The sequence below is a fragment of the Diadema antillarum genome, unplaced genomic scaffold (assembly GCF_040938485.1).
Source record: "Diadema antillarum isolate AM-2024a unplaced genomic scaffold, OU_Dant_1.0 seq00000612_RagTag, whole genome shotgun sequence".
Taxonomy (NCBI): domain Eukaryota; kingdom Metazoa; phylum Echinodermata; class Echinoidea; order Diadematoida; family Diadematidae; genus Diadema; species Diadema antillarum.
In genome coordinates, this window is record NW_027271537.1 from 124,698 (window position 1) to 131,762 (window position 7,065).

The following is a 7,065-nucleotide window of genomic DNA, read 5'->3' on the forward strand; positions in this document are numbered from 1 at the left end:
ATATGAAGTACAATGGATACATGGATTAAATAGGTAAAATCCTATTTGCAAAGGGATGCATTTTGCTATCATATTGTATTGTATAAATACAGTGTACATGAATGTTTCTGTGATATCTACCAGATACATTGAAGTGATGATTATCCCCCTTGAAAAGAGTTCCTGGAATTTCATGCTCTTGACTGTGATTTGTCGAGTAGCGCAATTCTATTGAATTCAATTCTATTGAATTCAATTCTATTGCACATATTGCACATATGCACATATTGTAATTAAGATTTGTTGTTAATCTGGGGTTTTGGTATGTTTGTTTGTTGTTGTTTTCTTTTACCAACACAGCATTACATGATAATACAGTCTGCCCTTTGCTTAGCATAGGCCTATGTGACTGTGACTATATTGATGGCACAAAAATTTTTATACTTATGCTGCATGATAAAATGGACCTTCTCTGATGTTTTCCATAGTTTTTGTGATGTTTAATATACATGTACACTAGTGACAATGAATGATTTCCAAAGTATGTCAGTCTCTAGCACATACTTCTAAGGTGCTTCTCATCAAAGCCTGTTCAGTAAACTGGATGAGGGTTTTTGTGGTGATACTGTACAGTGTGAGGATTGGTCACAGGGTTTTGTTTATTAACCCATTGAGGACAAGTCCTGTGTATACTCAGGCTGGTGTCTATGGAAAATGCGTATTGTAGCAAAATCAGTCCGTCCTCATTCGGTTAAAGGAGCATGGGCATGTTCCTTGTCCATTGTAGAGTTTTGTGGGGATTGCTTTTAAACTTTACTAATGAGGTGCCATTAGGTGATCTGGGCCCTATTGCTTAAAAAAAGATGCCATCAAACATACACTGTAAGTATGCAAAGGAAATCAAACATAATTCAGGTATCAGGATTGAGTATTCAAAGACTTATTTTTTATTTTCAGACTGACATTTGATCTAGAGCCTTTCATGCACCAGGGCCCTGGTTACAACTGAAGTACAGTGTACATTGTACAGTGGTACCTACTGGTGTGATCCCTGAGTCTTAATTAGAGGGACAATTATGGTAAAGAGAATCAGGGCTTGTGATTCTCTGTGTCTGCTAGATCATTTGTCTAATGATGCTATGGCTGAGTTGCTGGTCAACAAAAAAGGAGCCCCGTGACTCCATATTTCACTGTCAAGACCCCCTTCACTACCCCATCACGTGACAGCTTAGCATTTAGGAAGGATCAACTGAAAAGTTTGTTTACCTCCCGTGGGGGGTGTGTGAGAAAAGTAGTCTGAAGTACCAGACCTGTTGTTAGATACAGGAATGACTGTCCAGTATTTCATGCATGAGTATAGATAGACACACAGTGCACGTATACATTGTATGATTTCATAAATTAATAATCAAGATTGTCCGATGTCCAGCGCTACATACGTTGTTGTGCAGTCTAATGAGATGAGTAGTATCACGTGCAGCAGGGCTGCATACTGTACAGATACTGATGACAGGAGCTTGGCTTCACAAACAGAGCCTTTCCTCTTTGGTTGAACTATTGAACTATTTTAATGTGGCACTACCATGTTCATCACGTGCCATGTTACTCTGGTGTGTAGCACTATTGATTAGCCTTTGTCTGCAGACCCAGAGTCTGTCCCACACTGGCGTGGTGTTTTGATATGATTCAGTTTCATCACGTGCGTGGGGTACATGTGATAACTGTAATGTAAAGGACGTGTGCACACACAATGGTCTTGTTGATGCACCGGTTTGGTGTAGTGATATTCAGTTCCATTGTGAGGTGCATGAGTTCAACCGTGCAATGGAAGGAAGGCGTAAGAGGAGAAGTTTGCCTCCCACACGGCCAGCAAATCCTTTTTTTTTTATCTATGCTCTACTGGGATGGTGTTGAGATATGATTCAGATCCATTACGTGCAGCTGCACACTTGAGCACAGGGAGTAGGCGGTGACATTTTAATAGCCTTTTCCATGGAAGGCTGCTCAGGATTTGCACAGGCTTTATTGAGCTTCTGCAAATTATATATAAAAAAAAACAAACACAACAACAGAGTCCTATGTTTGTGTTAATGAATATGTTTTAGTATGAGGAAAAATGCCAGATGAATCGTACATTAATTTAGAATACTTATGTCTGGTGTTCAGTAGACCTACTGTATGCCTTCTCAATATTTTACACTGGGTAGAGTTAGGATTGGAGCATGTGGAATCCATTCAACAAATGTTGCCATTTATAGTTTCCTGAAGATTGGCGTGATATTCCAGTCGAGAGCAGTTCTGTTTGCTTTGATAGGTTGAGCAGAACCATTATATGCGAGGAGGGAAAGCCCTTTAATAGTGAACAGAAAGTTTGTATGGCACTATTCTTATCAATTCATATACATTATAATGACCTTTGCTTCATTATCATAGCCCATGATAGCTTTTCAATGACAGGCTATTTGTGTGATTGATATGCTGTGAATACATGGGAACTGGTGTGCATGATTTGCAGAGCTTCAAGATTCCCAATTTTATGTAACCCATTTCATACTAAATTCTGAAATGCCCATAGACTTTAATATGCAGGCCACCGGGTTCCCGTATGGAACAGGTTAAAAGGTTGTAAAGCAAAAGATACTGCTCAAATTTACATAATTTTAGCAGTGTTACAGTATGTTTGTGGCCTTGATAGCATGAAATGTGTGTGTGTGTGTCAAAGGAATAGCCGACAATGGTTTACTATCAATCTTGACATGTACCAGCACATTTTCCTGTCTGCCAATATTTTTGATTAATTCTGTCAATCACTATACAGATTGGTGATGTTTATATCGCACCCTGGCTGAATTATACGCAGTCCACTGTTGTTCATGTACATATCATTATGTAGATTGTTAGTTTTTTTTTGTCAGTGTATAATCAAAAGAATAAAAACTGGTGTCTATCCCATTCATAAAACATGCCTCTTGAATTGAAGTAAGTTAAATCTGCATCTACCACATCTACCTTTATCTACCGCAGTACATTGTTCGACTGCCGTCTATGTAAAGAGCACCGTCATTGTTTGTGTCAATGAATATGGAAAAAAGAAAGTAAGTCTGTGGATGAGACTAGCTGGATAGCATTTGACCTTAGACTGGAATGTACTCTGTGACTCTACTGTCTCCTCCCATTGACTTCTGTTTGCATCAGTGAAATGAATTACCAAAACAAAAACAAATAACAAAATTTTATTCTGAAATTACCAAAACAGAAAACAAAATGTTTAAAATTACCAAAACAGAAAACAAAAACAAAGGTAGCTAACAGTGAGTGTTAGTTCAATTTGTCATTTCTACCTCTAAGTACCTTAGCAATTTGATTTTTTTTTCCTCCATTTTTTGTTGTTGCTGTATTTGATTTTGTTTTAGTTTCTTTTCTGTTTGTGGATGCATGCCTGTGGGGGGGGGGGGGGGATACAGTGGTGGTCTCGCATACTGTATGTATTAGACTGTGCAATTACTTTTCAAATCTTCAGAAAATAGTGAACTACACATACTGTCTTGTAGTAACTACAGCTGTATGTCATGCTAGTTGTGATCTCTACCAAGGTTTCGAAAACAAACAAATTAACAGAATTTTAATAGAATGAGATTTTCCCCTACCTTTGGTTATTAAACAATGGAAACAGTTTTGTACATATTTGGACATACAACATTTAGTATTGTAAGATTGATATAATTTTTGTCAAGAGTTCAGACACTTTGCAGCAAAATATGTGTTCAAAAATACCAGCAATAATTTCCTCTTTTTTTTTTTCTTTTTCTTTTTTTTTTTTTTGCTATAGCAGGACTGGTATTACAAAAGTGATCATTTCCTTGTTTAGATTGCTCCACCTTTTGTTCATAGACTGTGATGCTAGTATTTTCTTGTCTTTAATTTGTAAGATCTTCACACATGCAGTTCAGTGTCATCTTCATATTTGGATGAGTCAGTATTTAAAAGGCTCCAGTCAATTTCCTGATTACTCTATACTGGTATGGGTATTCATCTACCGGTATTTCATGTTTACAAATTGACTTCCCTGTTTCTTTACTTCTATCTTCCTGCACGATCAAGGAAAGGTACTTCCTCAAAAATCAATCCCCATATAATTTATTAGGATGTAGGCCTATTTAAATCTTTGTTGATTTCCAACCAGCTGAGAGAAGAGAACTGAATCAATTCTGTGAATGATGAATATCATCAATTTCTGATTGTCTATTTCAAGTGTGTGATTTTCAGGAGAGATTGTTGCAATATATTGCATTTGTTTCATAATCAGCTAAATCATAATCAGCAAAATTTGTATGATTTGACCAACATAATGCAATGTTGTAACTAATAGTGTGGTACAAATGGTGTACATTGCTTTCATATTGGAGAGATGTTTTTGTATGTGAAACATAAAAATATTTACTTGTTGGCTAACCGTTCTGTTGCTTGTTAATCTTTTATTTTTTGTTTGTTGTGTGTAACCTATTTTGTTTGTTTGTTTGTTTGTTTTTTAACTACAATATATCATGGTTCCCTGTCAAAGAATAGCTTCATTGTAGTCTAGACAGTGAGTGCTTCTTGACCTGAAAATTGATTTGATGGTTCTCTTCCTGTTTCCATAATGAATGGCTTGCTTACACAGTTACAGTTATATTACCCTGTCAGATTTGCCCGGGTGTCTGGAGATAGAGTAGACGTAGGATTTAGGAAGTCCATCGTTAATGTAGCGGTTTTCTTGCAACTGCGATGTAATTGGTTTCAATCCCTACCCCCAATGATGTAACCATAGCTTTTCAGAGGTTATTTGAGTGGGAAGATTGTCAAGTTTCAGTCAACTTGTCCGTGTGTGACATTGAGTCACGTGCAGTATTTCTTAACATTTGAATATTTACTGAAAGTTCTTCCGAACTTTGCAGAAATTTTTGTATGTGTGTGTGTGGGGGGGGGGGGGGGGGGGAGGGTGTCAGATTTCTGTTTGATGGTTCATTGTGTAGTGCATTAATGTAATATCCCCAAATAGAATATGATTTGTAAGGAAGATCAAGCCATATGGAGGTGGGTGTAAACTTGCAATGCAGCTGTCAAAACTTTCAAAGACCATATGTGTATCAGAAAAGCTACTGATTTGGGTTTTACACTTGTACTGAGTGATATTAATGTTTCATCTCTGATTCTCTGAATGATAATAATGTTTTTAAAAGTTATGTGTCATTCTAGTGAACTCTTCAGAGGCACAAAAGGATTCATATCTGGTATTTATAGTAAACTGTACACCACATACAGGCTCTCGTGATGTCATGTTGAATTTTTGGTCAAATTGAACTTTACACTTTTACCTGTACATATGTGTTTCATGGTGTCTTCTTGATGCCAGAGCATAGGTTTAGAAAATTAATCTTGGCACACACCCACAAAAAAAAAGAGAACATGCCATTTTCCCTGCTCAGTTGACAAGGGTTCCCAATAGGGTACTGTATACGCCATATATTTCGCCAGTCTAAATTTTCGCGAGTCGAGAATTCCTGACGATTTTGTGAGTGGTTAAATTCGCGATCGTGTAGTCCTGTACTGAACAGAGAAGAGTACATGCGTACGTCACATTCACGTCGGGGATCAGTGTCAATATTTTCGCGTGTCTTTAATTTCGTGAATAGCACCTGACTCGCGAAATACGCGAAAATAAAAACCTCATGTAATATTTGGCGTATACAGTATACTATTGCGTTAACAGATTTGTAGATCTCTATGCAAATTAAAGGGACTTTTTTGTTTGTGAATATGCACTCAAGCTAAATTTTACTGATCATGTGATTGAACTTTCATATAGTCTAAGTGAAAGTGTGTTGTCCCTTATGTGCAAAAGTACAAAGTAAGTGACTTTAAAGCATACATTTTAATACAAAGGAATACAACTGTAGTTCTGGTGGCATAGGGTACATACATTGTATTTTGTATTTCAAATATTGCTAGGAGAAGTTGATTGGTGCCACCGTGCCAGTATTCCGCACTTTCCCCTAAACAGTCCGGAGACATTGCTGCTCTTTTATCTTTTAATCAGAAGGAAAATACACACAGCCAAATACAATTCCAATAGTTTATATACATGGCTGGTGTATAAAACTTGATCAACACTGTGAAATATGCAAGTTGCAACACTGTCTTTTACTTTGGAGGTACATTCTCATTAAAATGCTGGATCTTAAACTCAAGACTTGGAGATCAATGGATATGGTGGACAAGATGTCGGACAGACTCATGAATATTTTCCTTCTCTTTACAATATAGGCCTATTCTAAAAGCAAGTGAAGAAACGACCCATGTACAGTGTATTATTCAGGTGTACTTTATTTCTCAAGATGAATAACAGCATAATGTGTGGTAGAATCACTGGACTGGGAAATTCACAGTGAATACAACAATCAGCACCATGGGTTGTAGAAGCCAATTTCTAAGAGTCTGAGTGTATAGTGTATTACACTCTACAATGCCTCTATAGGTATTGTGGCTGAGCATGGGCTGGTTTGTACCAGGGAGGTGTCTTCCCACCTCCCTGTTTGTACAGTGTGGGTCAAGTCCATTGTGTGAGAGACACACCCCCACCCAACCTTCCTTTTGCCCTTCACAAAAGACTGTCAGGTGTGTTATGTAACCTTGCATCACCACTGACCCTGCCTTGGTTGCTAGTCTTGTCACTGCAGACACTTTTGCTCTGGGGATCTGGCAGTGGAGTGATGTAGTGGAGCTACAGTAAGTAGGCCATTTTTACTGTGTTGCATTATGGAATGAATAGATAATGTATGTGTTATCTTTAGAGTAGTGGTAATCACACAGTTGTTATCAAACTATTTCCCCATACAGTGTATGTCACATCAGTCATGCTGTTGAAATTTGTTTGTTTATTTTCAGGGTTTTGGATTTGAGGAAACTTGGTGTATCCTGCACTTTTTAACAACCAGATTATCATGCAATCTACATCACAATATGTTGTTTTTCATGAGAATAGTAGTATTTGTTAAAGGACATTGCTCACTCGTTAATCGGGAATTGCTTTAATGGGAACCCAAAACT